Consider the following 15,261-nt stretch of genomic DNA (forward strand, 5'->3'; position numbering starts at 1 on the left):
TGTTATTATAACTACTATTCATAATCCCATAGGACTTAAGAGCCTGGTGCTTTATCCCGATTGTTCTATCTAAACTTAGGCACTGGAGCACTGGCTGAAGATAGCTGGGGATGAAGATTTCTAATAAAATATGGAATGATCACCACCTTCTAACCTATGCTGAGAAAAGTTGAAGCTATCATTCTAGGCCCTCTTATTCTCTCTTTTTTCTTTGAGCTTCTTTTCCTTATTGTGCTGAGCATAAATCATCAGTCTCAAAAATTTTATCTCCTTAATCAACATAGTAGTTTTTCACTCCTTTACCACATCCTTCAAAACTCTGAACACAAACTTACTTATTTTGGCCCTAGATTTAGCCACCATAGTCGGAGAATACTTATATTAATTGGTTAAACTTTACTAAGTACTATTTCATACTCATGTTACCCCACTCTAAGTTAATAACTCTTGCACTTTGGCCTCTCTTAACTCTTGTGGGAAGAACTTATCCATAAAAGAAGCAGAAAATTAATCCCACTCTACCGACCCTGTATCAGCACCCTTACCCTCCTTCTACTTCTTAACCTAAGTATGAACAACTTTTTACAACTAGTAAGCAGCTAAGTTAGCATTCTCACTTGAAGTAACACCCACGATATTAGTCACTTTTTGTACACCATCAAGAAACTCCAAGGGATCCTGCTCAAACTTTGATCCAGAGAACACTAAGGATTCATTTGAATAAAGTATTGAATCCTAGCAGCTGTTGTGTTCACTTTTGGATTGACTGGAGGAAAAACCTGCTGATTAATTTGAGCTGCCATAGACTAGGCTAAAACTATGAAAGTGGTCCTAAATTCGGCATGGGTGAAATGATCATTCAAAGGGCTTTCAGGGATAGGTGTTGGTGCAGGATGGTCCCCATTTTTTTATTCCTTCTAGGAAGAATTTTGTGTAAATGCATAAAGGACAAGTTAGAAAATGAATTTAATAGATCTCACACTTTATCACATGAAATAAATACTGGAAGAAATGAAAATTTCCTAAAATATCTCGTAGCCTCTCTCCCATAAGTGTGGCACACTTTACAACCATGAACAAGAATCTACTTAATGCAACTTTAAGACATCCTAGGACATTTTTAACCTTGAATTCATATACCAAGTTTATAATGACCCAAGACTGAAATACTGAAAAAAAGTAACAAAATACTGTACAAAAGTCATTCATGAAAATATTTAAACGTCAAAATAATAACAAAGGTGTTGAATTATCATTACAGAAAACATGCTAACTATTTCATCTAAAAGCCTCTAAAAATGAGGAGTTGTTGAGACAAATCCCCAACTAACTCTTACTACTAAAATAACATTAAATAAGGTAGTAGAAAGCATGATAAATAATATGAATAGTCCTCGACTTATGAGGAGTCACCAAAGCTGCAGCTGAGTGATACAGGAATGGACTATGAGCAATCTAGGAACTGAGCATCCAAACCTATATTGTAATATTAATATAGTGTAAAAGATAGTTTGCGGTCAATACTTTGAATGTACTAGTATGTGAGATAGGGTCTAACTGAGGTTCATATAGGTACTATGCATGAATGCATAAACATGTAAAATGATTGCAAGACCAAGTAAAACATGTGCCAAAATAATCTACAAAACTAAATAACTAAAATAACTGATAAACTGAACACTTGGTCATGCAAACCTAAGCAAAACAAAAATTGAATACTTAATTGAGACTGTGAGAGCAAACATTTAACCAGCATGCCCAATTTTAGCAAATTGAGGTCTAACCTGTAACCCAAGTTTGAAGGGTGTCAGTACATTGCCATAGGTACTATCACCGGCTATACGAATCTACTAATCTAATGTCCCAAAGGATGAGGGTGTCACCCTAAACTAGCAGGTGCCCCTAAGAGAGTATCAATCCTAAGCTAGTAGGAAAATCTCTCATATCCTGTGCTGGCTACATAGTTCTGGGACTTAGGTACTACTACTAAAGGTCTCACCTTAATATGTTAGGAAAGCCTCCATCCTTAAATTCACTCGATTCTAAGTTCTACTCTAACTAAATAGATAGAGAAGCATAAACTAGTACATACACTGATAGCTGATATGATCAAATATGAAAATCTAAAAATTATAGTGCATGCATAATTTAAAGTAATCATGAACATGTTAGCTGATATAATTAGCATGATATAATGCCGGTGAGTTCTCAGTATGAAAATATTATTAAATTCATGGTACATACATTGTATTAATAACTTGAAATATTTAAGCTGTAGCATGCATGATCATCTAGGTATCGGGTGTTCATAACTCAATGGTATTGAAAAATATAATTAAATATGATAATTTTAAAGTAATGAGAAATTTCATGACTTAAACTTAAGAATCCAACAATATAATTAATGTAACAAATTATCATGTTAAAGTATAAAAGAATACTTGAAATTATAAGGGAACACTATTTCGTGGTTGAATTCAAGAATTAAATAGAGGAAATAATGGAATTTATAGTTTTTATAGAACCCTAAATCATAATAGAATTAAACTTGAGAATTAGGGGAAACTTTTTGACTCAATCGGTGAAAGTATCCCACTGATAAATATCCCACATACCTGAATTGGTTGACTTCTTGAAGGGATTTGGAATTGAGACCTTGGGAGGGTGAATTCTTGGGAGAAAACTTATGCTTTTGATCTTGAGAGTGAGAGAGGAACAAATGATGTTAAATGATTGAGGAAGGGGTAAGTTATTCTTATTTAGGGTTCTTGGTAGTGAATTGGGTTTTTAAAGAAAAGGGAAAGACCAAAAATCCCTTTAACCTTAAGAAAGAATACACGATTTTACATAGCCTCCATGAAACGATGCCTATCGCAGAGGCCAACCTCTGTGACACACTACTTATTGTGGAGGCACACTGCCTCCATATCACTCTACATATGATGAAGGAATTCCTTCATGATACGATAAAAACATGGAGGCATTTTGCCTCGACTGTCCAAAATCAGCCCAAACCTCTTCCAAACATTCTGAAACTCCCTCGAATAACCCTTTTAACATTCATAAACATATTTAAACTCAAAAATTAATGTTTTGAACATGAAAAGGCCAAAAACAAAATTTTCAAAATCTTTAGATTGTAAAAATGGCTATTCCACTTATTTCTAATGTATAATAATGGCTTTGGGGCCTTCAAACATATGATGAATAATTGGAAACTTATCTAGGATCTTGCAGGGTATTATGGTGATGCAAGTGATTTGGAATGTAAATATCCTATTAAATATGTGAATAAGTATTTTTTCAGACACCTAGGTTCCTTCAAATGACTCTTGTATGATGTTGGTTTAATGTAAACTTGTACTGTTTCTCGGTGTAAAGTCTATGGTGATCCTACTTAATTTGAGCATGTTCCATGTGTGAGTGAGTTATTTTATTTTATTCCTCATTGCATTTTGATGTCTAGAACTTTCCTGGTGTGTCTGCAAAGTGAAGTAAAGATTGTGGGGTTTAGGAGATGATATAGACATTTCTTTTGTATCCATGTTTCATATCCTGTTTTATCTACCCTTATTTCATGATCTTAGTTAGACCCATTGAGCCAATAGCTTATTCTTTAGTAGTCTCATATATAGCCTATTCCCTTTCTTTAATTGACCATAACTTGATCCAAAGCTCGTAAGCAATTTAGTTGAAAGATTATTATGGTTAAAGATTTATAATTTAACAAGTAAAGAGGTGAAAGTGAATCCCTAAGAAAATAGTAGCTATTGGTATATGAAAAGTTTATGTGTTGTGGTTGAGAGTGGTATAATGAAAAGAGAAAAATTAATCAAAAGTGAATCTTTTATTGATTATGAATACTCCCCCATACGACATGCGAATTAAATTAAATGTAATGGGGAAAAACAAAAGAGTATGGGAAGATAGAAGGGGGAAAACTTTGTGATTAGAGAGGAATTGAATGTCAAGACTGATGTATTAATGCTCTTAGAGAAGTTAGTCATTATTACCGGCCAAAATAGTTCTTACCCATCCCTTAGCCTATATTACAACCATTTTAGTCCCATTTGATGCTAATCCTTAATGTTCTTATATTAGTGGTGTACTACAATAAGGGAAGTCTTAATGTTCATTTTATTTTACATGGGAATTATTTTTGGGAGTGACTGAAATTTGATTCTTACACCTATTCTCATGATGAATTCCATATTTCTTTTGTGGTGAGTGTGCAATTTTGATGATAGTTAGGTGACTTATATGACCTCTTTGATTTAGTAGTATGCATGAGTTTTCCAACTTGGTTGAGTCAATTCTTAGGATGTTTGAAAGTAGTGTTCATGAGTTTCAAATGTATATGACATGCTTAATATTGAACTTGCTATTCATGTAGTCATTATAGTGTTAGATTTAGTGTCTTACTTGTAGTAGTAATTTGGAGTCATCCTGGATAGTGCTCAATATAAAGAGTTATTCGAGGATGAATAAGGCTTTAAGTTTTGGGTGGTGATCTTAGCTGCATTTGTACACCTAAGTCTCATTATCAATATGTGTTTAGCCTAATTTTGAGGACTTCTTGTGTGTTTAATGAGTTTTTAATGATATAATTGAGAATAAATGTGTTAAAAAACTTCTTTATAGTGTTTATTAGGTTTTCAAAACAATTTTAGAATCAAATTGGTCACATAGATTTTAAACAAGGAAACTAGTATTACTAGCTTGAGTTATGTATTGTTCTAGTGTATCTTGGTGGATTCTATTGTGTTGTATGCAACAATTCGTGGTGTTGGGTGTTATAAGAGACCATGTGAGATGCTAGAAGCAATTTTTAGGATCATAACAAGTTTAAATAATGTTATAAAGAAACCTACAAAGTGAGGAAAACCTACCAAGTGAGGAAATCAAAGGTAAAAAGAAGGAGTTTAAGATGGCAAAATCTAGAACTTTTGAGCACATGAGAGTGTCACGCCCTTGAACCTTTGAGATAAAGGAATTCCATTCCCCAAGACACAATTTAAAATGGACAAAACAATAATAATCCACATTTATGGTATGCCATACCCCTAAACGCTCCACAACATAGGCGTGACACTCCTAAGGCAGAAAAAGGGCCAAACCTCTCATGTTATAAATAGGACACTTGGCTCTTGTTGTACACACTTTGAACAACTTTTGAGGCTGAAAAAACACAAGGAAGGATGAAATTAGGGTTCTTAATCTTTAGTTTACTATTGGTTTTTATACATGAATTTTGTTATTGTGATTCGTTGTAAGACCATGAGAGTCTAAACACCCTCGTCTAGGGATGAGGCCAAGTACATGACTATTTATGATTTCAATTAAGTTTGTTTAAGTTGATTATCATATTTGGCTGTTTATATATCCTTTTTATTACTATTCTATGGATTTTCAACCCTTAGGATAAACCTATATTTCTATTACAAGCCCAAAATGAGAGAGAATAGGTTAGATCGTGGGTTATATGGAAAAGGATCCTATGCCTAGTGAAATCAACAGCAAGATTTGTGTTTAGGATAGGAATATACTTAATTCACCCCATTTAGTTCACATATAAGATTAAGTATAAATGCGTTTAACTTAGTATTCGCATCCCTACTCAACAATGTAGCTGTGGGGCTAAGTTAGATATATGATTATAGGATGAATATTCCCTAATTATGTTATCTACCCCGTGAATCAACAACTAGATAATTGACTAAACTAACAAGATTGGAAAGATTAATAAGGCCATTTTTGGTGACTTGATGCTAGGTTTCTCCTAATTATTGTCTCCACCACCTTATAATTTTGGGTTATTTAAGATTACTTTTGAATTCTCAAATGTCAAACATTATTGGTCACATTTTCACTTGTTTAATCTCAGTAGTAAAGCTAGCATTGGGTTGTTGTTGAACCAAGTCCTATGGGTTTGACATCCAGCTTAAAAGGCCTACTTTGTTACTTGGTTGACCACGTACACTTGTGTGTGAGATAGGATTAAAAAAGTCACACAACTTGAAACATGTCTCAACTTATAGGTAAGCACTACCACACTTGAACGTAAGCTAAATTTAAACACCCCTGATTTTTGTCCTTGAAAATTTTTTGAGTTTCTAGATTTACTGCCCATACTACACTCTTCTAACGAGTCGTAATGTGTCATAGGACTCCAATCATAGGGTGTCCAGTGAAGGTATCCTAAGTTACTATCCTGATTATGAGTGGCTCCCAATGAGTCGTAAAGACTCAAAATGAGTTGAATGGACCTATCTGTAGCCAAATTATTGTGTACCCCAAGTGTTCCTATCTTGGTTACGAGGACCCTATGAGTCATAGAGTCTTCTAATGAGTTGCATGGTGTGAATTGTAGGATCACCGAAGAAGGGTCCTTCAGTTACTATATTGACTATGACTCGTGATGACGAGTCGTAATGTCTTCTTATGATTCGTATAGTGGCTCATAGTCATTACAGATAATTTTTCAGATTTTTCTTAAAGGCACTTTGGACATTTCTCGCTTTATCCACTTAGACCCCACGTCCATAAAGAACCTTTGAGGAATTATTTTAACACTTTAATAAATCAAAAAACCTATTAATCTCTCAAATTCCTTCAAGAAAAGCAAGCTAGGGTTTCCTCAAGGTTGAGCATCTAAGGGTTAATTCGAGGTTTCTTCTCCATAATTGAGAATCCTTCAGGCTTGTTACTATTCCCCAACTATTATTTTGTAAGAAAATATGTTTTAAATAGTTGGTCATGTGGTTTTGATATTGGTATTTGAACATGGGTTAAGGGTTTTGAATATTTATTTTTGAATGATGTTTCCCATGGTTTACATATGATTGCTCATGCTTTATTTATGATTTTGAGCTTCTGTGGTGCATTGGTACGGTGAATAAATTAGGGGATTATGATTTTCCCTAAATTATGAGTATTGAAAAAGTGGTAATGACCTCAACCCCATATTGTGAAATTGGTTTTGAATATGAAAAGTATGCACATTGAACTATTTTTGAACTATTGCATAATATGAAAAGATAATGAAGCATAATGATTTTAAATTGAACCTTGTGGGATTGTGTAATTCCCTAAGCTAATGCATAAGTGAACCAAGGGGCTTGTGAATTTCTCAGAGTGATTATAATTGTTTTAACAAGTTGATATTACCTTGCAAGTGTAGTTAGTATGACGATACCAACATTGTATGCCTAAATGTGTAATATGGTTCAATAAATGGAAATATGTGCTAAATATTTTAATGGGACTTTAAAAAGGTTGTGTAGTTGGTTCGTAAAAGTGGCAGTCCTAAGGGACCAATACTGGAAATTATGTTAGCTGGTGCAGGGGTCTAAATGGCGTGAGGTTTGAGTCCCCTTGCTTATGACCAGGTGGTTCAAGTCCACCTTACTATATGATTAGGAGGTTCGAGTCCCCCATATTACGATACATGATTGGGTGCTAAAGTCACCTTTAGTATATGATTGGGAGGTTTGAGTCCCCATGTATACATATAAGATTATTTTTTGGTTCGTGCGACTACATGCACTAGACCTAACCAGGGGGTGAGAGCTGGGGCCCATATATCCCATGGGTACTGTTAGATGATGTTTAAGCTACACAATCAAGTATAAAGTATTATACTGTAAGTTAAGCCTTGTTCCCTATGCCAGCATTTAATATAAGTGTGTGTGTGTGTATATATATATATATTTATATGCACACATATAGGTGAATATGTAAATTGAGTTGAATTGGAGTTTGAATTATCATTAATTATTCTTATTCTTGGGTTACATGCTAGTGTTCAATATATTAACCATCTCTAGACACTATATCTCTATGCGATATAGAGTTAGAAGGCAATCCTACTTTTTTTACATAGTGTTGGATGGATCGACTTAGTTCATCGGTCATTTACGGTGAAGTAGTGAGCTTTTATTCTCTTGAAGACTTGATCATTCCATCAGTTTCTTTTCATAAACTAGAACTAAAGAGTTAACATTGACATTATCATTGTCATGGTCAGTGGCATGTCCCGATGTTGGTTGTTTTTAGATTAGTAGAGGCTTTGTGGATATTATTGTTGATTGGGTATGATTTTTACATTCTTAGATGTGTTTTAATTTATTACTTTCCTATATTGTTTTATGTATGGAATTCAATCGCTTCTAGATTTTATGTTCTATGTTAATTAGGCAAAAGGCATGGTCTCTGGTCCTCGGTGCACTTAGAATACCTACCACGGCTAGGCCCTAGTTCAGGTCATGACAAAGTTGGTATTAGAGCAGAGGTTTGGTGTTAGTGGGTGTCCACAAAACTATTTCAAGTAGAATCTCTTTAATGGGTGTGTCGAACGCCACACTTATAAGAGATAAGATATGACAAATTTAGGAATGTTTCCCTTTCTTGTTATTCTATTTTGGGCTATAGTCTGAGGTCTTGAATCTCCTATAATACCCATTTGTTTGCATTTTTGATCATGACTCCAAGAAGATATGATGCTCATGGAAACACTTTGGTCCCGCATGGGGACCATGTTGATGCATATCATTTTATGTCACGACCCAAACCAGGGCATAGACATAATGGGCATCCCAAATTCAACCAGGATAGGGGACTGCTCCCTTTACCCAACCCAACCCCCTACTACAGCTTCAGATGAGCTGAATTTAGAACATATAATAAGACATCGTCATTGTTCACATCAAGACGCCAGGATAGATCACGACCGTGACCGGCCCAACTGAGTCTAACCATACCAAACCCAACCTTCCATACCATACCAAACCAAAGAGAATATCAAAACATAATATGATAATTAAACCCAAAATGTAATACGATGGAACAGTGAGAAATTATGTCCAATGATGCCATCCTCCCAGCTTATTCCAATGCCAAGGCCGACACCAATACTGATCCTGCCCATGCCAAACCCCTGTAGTACCAGAAGCCTCGATCCAAAAGGATACAAATATTTTGTTGGGACATGCCCCAACCATGGCCAAAACCGATATCCAAAACCAAAGAAAATAGTCTAAGAATATCAATATCATGAAATGGAGGCTTCTGGAAAGATGAAATCTCACCACTTCAATCAAAATGCTGTCCCTAAGTCAATCACTATGTGGGAGGAGTTGAATCGCTGGATCCTACATAGCGTGGGTATACTGCCGCCCATAGATGGGTTAGTGAGTGATTGCTATAATGTATCCTAGAATAAGGATAAAGCAATGCCATTTAAAAAACAATTAAAACTATCCATTATGCATACCACCATACATATATATAAGTGCTGGGAAAGGGAATCCGTGTTTAAAATACATTTAAAACCTTTAACTGCGCTATGTAACCTTGCCATTTAACCACACCCATGGGCCCTATGGGTTCAGCTCCCCCTGCTGAAAGAGTCCCAGTTCGTGTAGCCACACTAACATGAAATATCCTATGGGATAACTAGAATATCTCTCTAATATAAAATGTGACATTTGCACGTGGTCATCGAAGACCCCTCACTGGGATACGACTGGCCCTCTAACGAGTCGTTCCCTTCCTTATGATTAGTTCCCATAAGTCATACCCAGGCCTTAACCTTGGATCAAAAATTGTCTACTATACGACTCATCAAACCAAGTCGTAACCCCAACATACAATTCGTATCCCTGGCAGAATGAATTACCAATAGGATCAAACACTGGCCACCAAATGAGTCAGCAATATGACTCGTACCAATCCTTACCACTCATACTCTTAAGTCGTGACTATTCTAGTGATCAAAACTATCCCACCAACTAAAACTATTCATCTTACGACTGGACCATACCACTCGTAACCTAGCATATGGCTCATATCCATGAGTCTTATTAGGCCTGAAGAAAGGTTTTCAAGGAAAAATTTATAAGGCTAAAACCTAGGATGTAACATTATCTCCCACTAGGAACATTCTTCCTTGAATGACGGACAAGGTAGAGGTAACCACGCGTAGAGGCACTTGTAATATTAAACATATCTTTAACAAATTTTAAAAACAAAGAGGCAAAGATGTTAATATTTTCCTTAACAAACTCAAAAAATAAAGATGTGTTCAAGAACACATACCTTCCGCACGAATTCTAGGAGCAGAAAACAAATTTGGATAGCTGGACTTCATGTCCTCTTCCGCTTCCCACGTAGCTTCTTCTACCTTATTGTTCCACCATAGAACCTTAACCGAAGCCACATCCTTGGTCCACAATTGGTGAACTTGCCTATTCAATTTCTCAATTGGGACATCTTCATAAGATAAGAAATCCAAGATATCCAACCCTTCTAAGGATGACAAAAGAAGGATCGCCAACCTACTTATTCAACATGGAAACATGAAAAACCGGATGAACTAAACCCAAGTTCATAGGCAACTCCAACTAATAAGAAACATTGTCCACTCTCCGCAAAATCCCAAAAGGACCAATAAATCAAGGACTAAATTTACCCTTCTTTCCAAACCATATTACTCTCTTCATGGGAGACACATTTAGGAACACCTTGTCCCCAACATTAAACTCTATGCCTCTAATCCTAACATCTGCATAGGAATATTGATGACTCTGAGCATCCTTAAGACTACCTCGAATAACCTTAACCTTCTCTATAGCTTGATAGACCAAATCCGGACCAAACATATCCTCCTCACCAAGCTCCTACCATACAATGCCTCGAAATAAGACATACCAATACTAGAATAATCGCTATTTTTGTAAGCAAACTCTACCAAAGGTAGATGATTCACACAAGCCCGAAGCAGACCCTTATAAGTCTGAATAGTTCTCTCCGCTTACCCGTCCGACTGTGGATGGAAAATAGTACTCAGACTAACCTCAGTCCCCAATCTTTTTCGAAAAGACAGACATAAATAAGAGGTAAATTGCATACCACAATCATAAATAATCGAAACAGGCACTCCATGCAGCTTCAAAATATCTTGAAGATAAAAATTTGCATAATCTTCCACCGAAAAGGTAGCCTTTATCGGTAAAAGTGAGCAGATTTAGTCATCCTATCCACGATGTCCCAAATCAAATCAAAATAATTTGGAGATTGAGAAAGAACAGTAACAAAATCCATATTGGTCATCTACCACTTCCATTTAGGAAACTCTATCTCTTAATGTAACCCACTAGGCCTCATGTGCTCAATTTTAACCTGTTGACACACCATGTACTTGGCCACGAAATCAACCATATCTCTCTTCATACCATTCTACCAATACATCTCCTTAAGATCATGATACATCTTTGTCAAACTAGAATAGACAACATAGCACGACTCATGCACCTCATACAAAATGCATTGTCGCAACCCATCAATATTCGAAACACATAACCTCCCTTGGTACCGTAATGTACCATCACCACTAATCTCAAATAATGCCACCTTTTGCCCACTAAAATCACTCTTGATTTTCATCAAGATTGAATCCAACTCTTACTTCTTCTTAATCTTTGCAACAAAAGATAATTGAACCACTTCTTGCACTATTACACAACCATCCTTGGAATCTAATAGACAAACTCTAAGATTGGCCAAGCGGTGAATATCCTTCACCAATTCTCGCTTGCCTTCCTCCGTATGAGCCAAACTTTCTATAGACAACTTTCTAAGAGAATCAGCAACTACATTAGCCTTACCTGGGTTATAGTGAAGACGCATATCATAATCCTTGATAATCTCAAGCAATCTTCGTTGCCTGAGATTAAGATCCTTCTATGTGAACACGTACCAAAGACTTTTATGATAAAAAAAGATATCTGTATGAATACCATACAGATAATTCCACCATATTTTCAAAACAACATAGCTGCCAACAGCTCCAAATCATAGGTAGGATAATTTCTCTTATATACCTTCAACTGTCTTGAAGCATAGGCAATCACCTTTCCATGTTGTATCAAAATACAAACAAGCCCTACTCAAGATGTATCACAATAAACCACAGACCCATCTTTACCTTCTGGCAAAGTTAAAATTAGAGCTGACGTCAACTTATCCTTCAATTTCTCAAAACTCCCCTTATAAGCATCCAACCAGAAAACTTAACCTTCTTCTGAGTTAACTTAGTCAAAGGAGCAGCTATTGACGAAAAACTTTCCATAAAATACCTTTAATACCCAGCTAAACCCAAGAAGCTCCAAACATCAGATGGAGTCATAGGCCTAGGCCACCCCTTTATTGCAGCTATGTTTTGAGGATCAGCCATCATCCCATCACCAGAAATGATGTGACTTAAGAAAGTCATAACATTCAACAAAAACACATACTTAGAGAACTTGGACAACAATCATTATTTTTTAAGGTCTGCAGCACCACACAGAGATAATTATCATGATCTATCTCACTCCTCAAATACACCAAAATGTCATCAATAAACACAAGGACAAAGAGATTTAAATAGTACCTAAACACCCTATTCATCAAATCCATAAACGTTGTCGGAGCATTTGTCAATACAAATTACATCACTAAGAACTCAAAAGTCCCATATCGAGTACGAAAAGCCATCTTAGGGATATCTACCTCCCTAATCTTAAGCTGATGGTACCTAGACCGAAGATCTAACTTTGAAAAAAACTTTGCACCCGATAACTGATCAAACAAATAATCTATCCTTGGGAGAGAATACTTATTCTTAATAGTTACTTTGTTCAACTGCCTAAAGTTAATACACATCCAAAGGCAACCATCCTTCTTTCGCACAAAAAGCACTGGTGAACCCTACGATGAAATACTAGGATGAATAAATCCCTTATTTAGAAAATCTTTAATTTGATCCTTGAGTTCCCTTAACTCAGCCGAAGACATTCTATATGGAGGAATAAATATTGGATGAGTGTCCAAAAGCAAACCAATAACAAACTCTCTTTCCCTATTCAGAGGAACACCAAGTAGATCATCCAAAAAGACCCTTGGAAACTCATTAACTATCAAAACTAACTATAACGGAGGACCTTCCGAGTTAGAATCTTTAACCTGGACCAAGTGATAAAGACACACTTTAGAGATTAACCTTCGTACTCTAAGATAATAAATAAATCTTTTCTTAGGAGCTAAAGAACAACCCTTCCATTCTATTTCTGACTCAATAGGGAATGTAAAGATGACCTTACTAGTTCGATAGTCTAAAGATACATAACAAGAATGCAACTAATCCATACCCAAAATTACATCAAAATCCACTATTTCCAACTCAAACAAATCTACCAAGGTCTGCCTATCACCAACAGATACCACACACCCCCTATAGACCCATTCAGCATTGACCGAGTCTCCTACCTAGGTAAAAAAATAAAAAAGGATCCAAAACAAATTCCAAATCAAAACAAAAAGACACAACTATATAAAGAGTCACATAAGAAAGAGTGGTGCCCAGATCAAGAAAAAAATATATGTCACAGGAGAAGAGCTGTAACATACCACTAACAATATTAGGTGATGCCTCAGATTCTTGCCGAGATGCCAAAGCATACAACCTCTTCCGACCAATACTAGAACTAGGAGTAATAACAAAAGTAGATGCAACACAACCAGGTGTAAGAGAAGAAGATGAAGCCACTGTAATCTTATTCAACCCAGTAACAACCTTATTAGCTAGGTAATCCTTAAGTTGATGGCCTACCTAACTGCACTTAAAGCACTTATCTTTACCTTTGTTAGAGAATCCCTAATAAAGATAACCGCAGAATTGGCAAAAAGGGAAAAAAGAAATAGACTGACCTCTGCTTGCTTGAGATTGGACAACCTAAGCCCGAGAATTATCACCACCTTGGTGACACCTGTCACCCGACTGCTATGGGTAAGGAGTACTGGCAGCAAAGAAGGAACCATAACTCCCCCACTTTTTTTTCTTCCACTTGACACTATCTCTACCACCCTGAGACTATGCACCTCTCTGATAGGAAAATCTCTTTCCGTTCCTATCCCTAAATTCCACCCGCCTTATCTTCTCCTCCTCAACCTAATGCATATGAAGTCTACCTAGAGATGTATATATCATTCTTGAGAAAAACATTCTTTCTCTCTAAAATCAAATCTCTATTTAACTCGGAAGTAAACTTTCTCATTCTCAACCTCATATCAGCCACAAAATTAGGATCATACCTTGATAACTAATGAAACTTTAAGGTGTATTCCTTCATAGACATCCTCCTTTGCCTAAGGTTCACAAACTCTTCCATCTTAACTTTCCTCAATTCTTGAGGAAAGAAATGATCCATGAAGGTATTAGGAAAGGACTTCTACAACCCTTTTTCTTCCATATCACTTTTATCTTTTCCCACTTCTTATACCACATATAAGTAATATCTTTGAGCTGATAAGCTGCAAAGCTAACTCCCTCCATATTAGAAGCCAACATCACTCAAAATATCTTTTCCAGTTCATCCAAGAAGCCCTATAGGTCTTCTCCACCTTAACTCTTATAAAAGTAGGAGGATCCATCTTTATAAATTAGCCAACCCTTATGGTCTCAGCAGATAAAGAACTAGCCGCACCCCGCTTAGCCTGAGGAATGACTAGATGAGTAATAACATGGATAGACTGACAAAACTCTGCATTCATCACGTTACCCTGAGGAACCTAAGGTGTAATAGGAGGAATAGGAGGAACAGGAAGAACTTCAGTACAATCAGGAATAGGACCATAAGATCGAAGATGTACTCCAGACATAGGAGGTATCCCTTCAACATTATCCCCAGATGAGGCAGAAGGATTTATTTGGGTTCCAGATCTAGGAGGTATGATTTTAAAGACAAATAACCAAGGATTAGAGAAGATTCCACGACTGAGAATTTTAATAAAGAAAAACATAACTAAATGTCTTGCAACCTCTTTCTTATGAGTGTGGGGTGCTACACACCCCTAAAAGATACTTTACTCGACATGGTTTTTTGTGCTTCGCAGTTGACCATAAGCCTAAAGCTCTGATACCAACTTTTCATCACCCAAACTAGGGCGTAGACTTAATGGGCACCCCAAGTCCAAACAGGACCGAGGACTGCCCCTTTACCCAACCCAACCCAACCCAACCGTCTACTATAGCCTCAGATGAGCTGAATTTCAAACATATAATAAGACAATGTTATTGTTCACATCAAGAATCCAAGATAAGATCACGACTGTGACCGGGCCAACCGAATCTAAGTATACAAAATCCAATAATCCATACCACGCCAAACAAAAGATATATCAAAACATTATACGATAATTAAACCCAAAATGTAATATGATGAA

The sequence above is a fragment of the Capsicum annuum genome, chromosome 4 (genome assembly GCF_002878395.1).
Source record: "Capsicum annuum cultivar UCD-10X-F1 chromosome 4, UCD10Xv1.1, whole genome shotgun sequence".
Taxonomy (NCBI): Eukaryota; Viridiplantae; Streptophyta; class Magnoliopsida; order Solanales; family Solanaceae; genus Capsicum; species Capsicum annuum.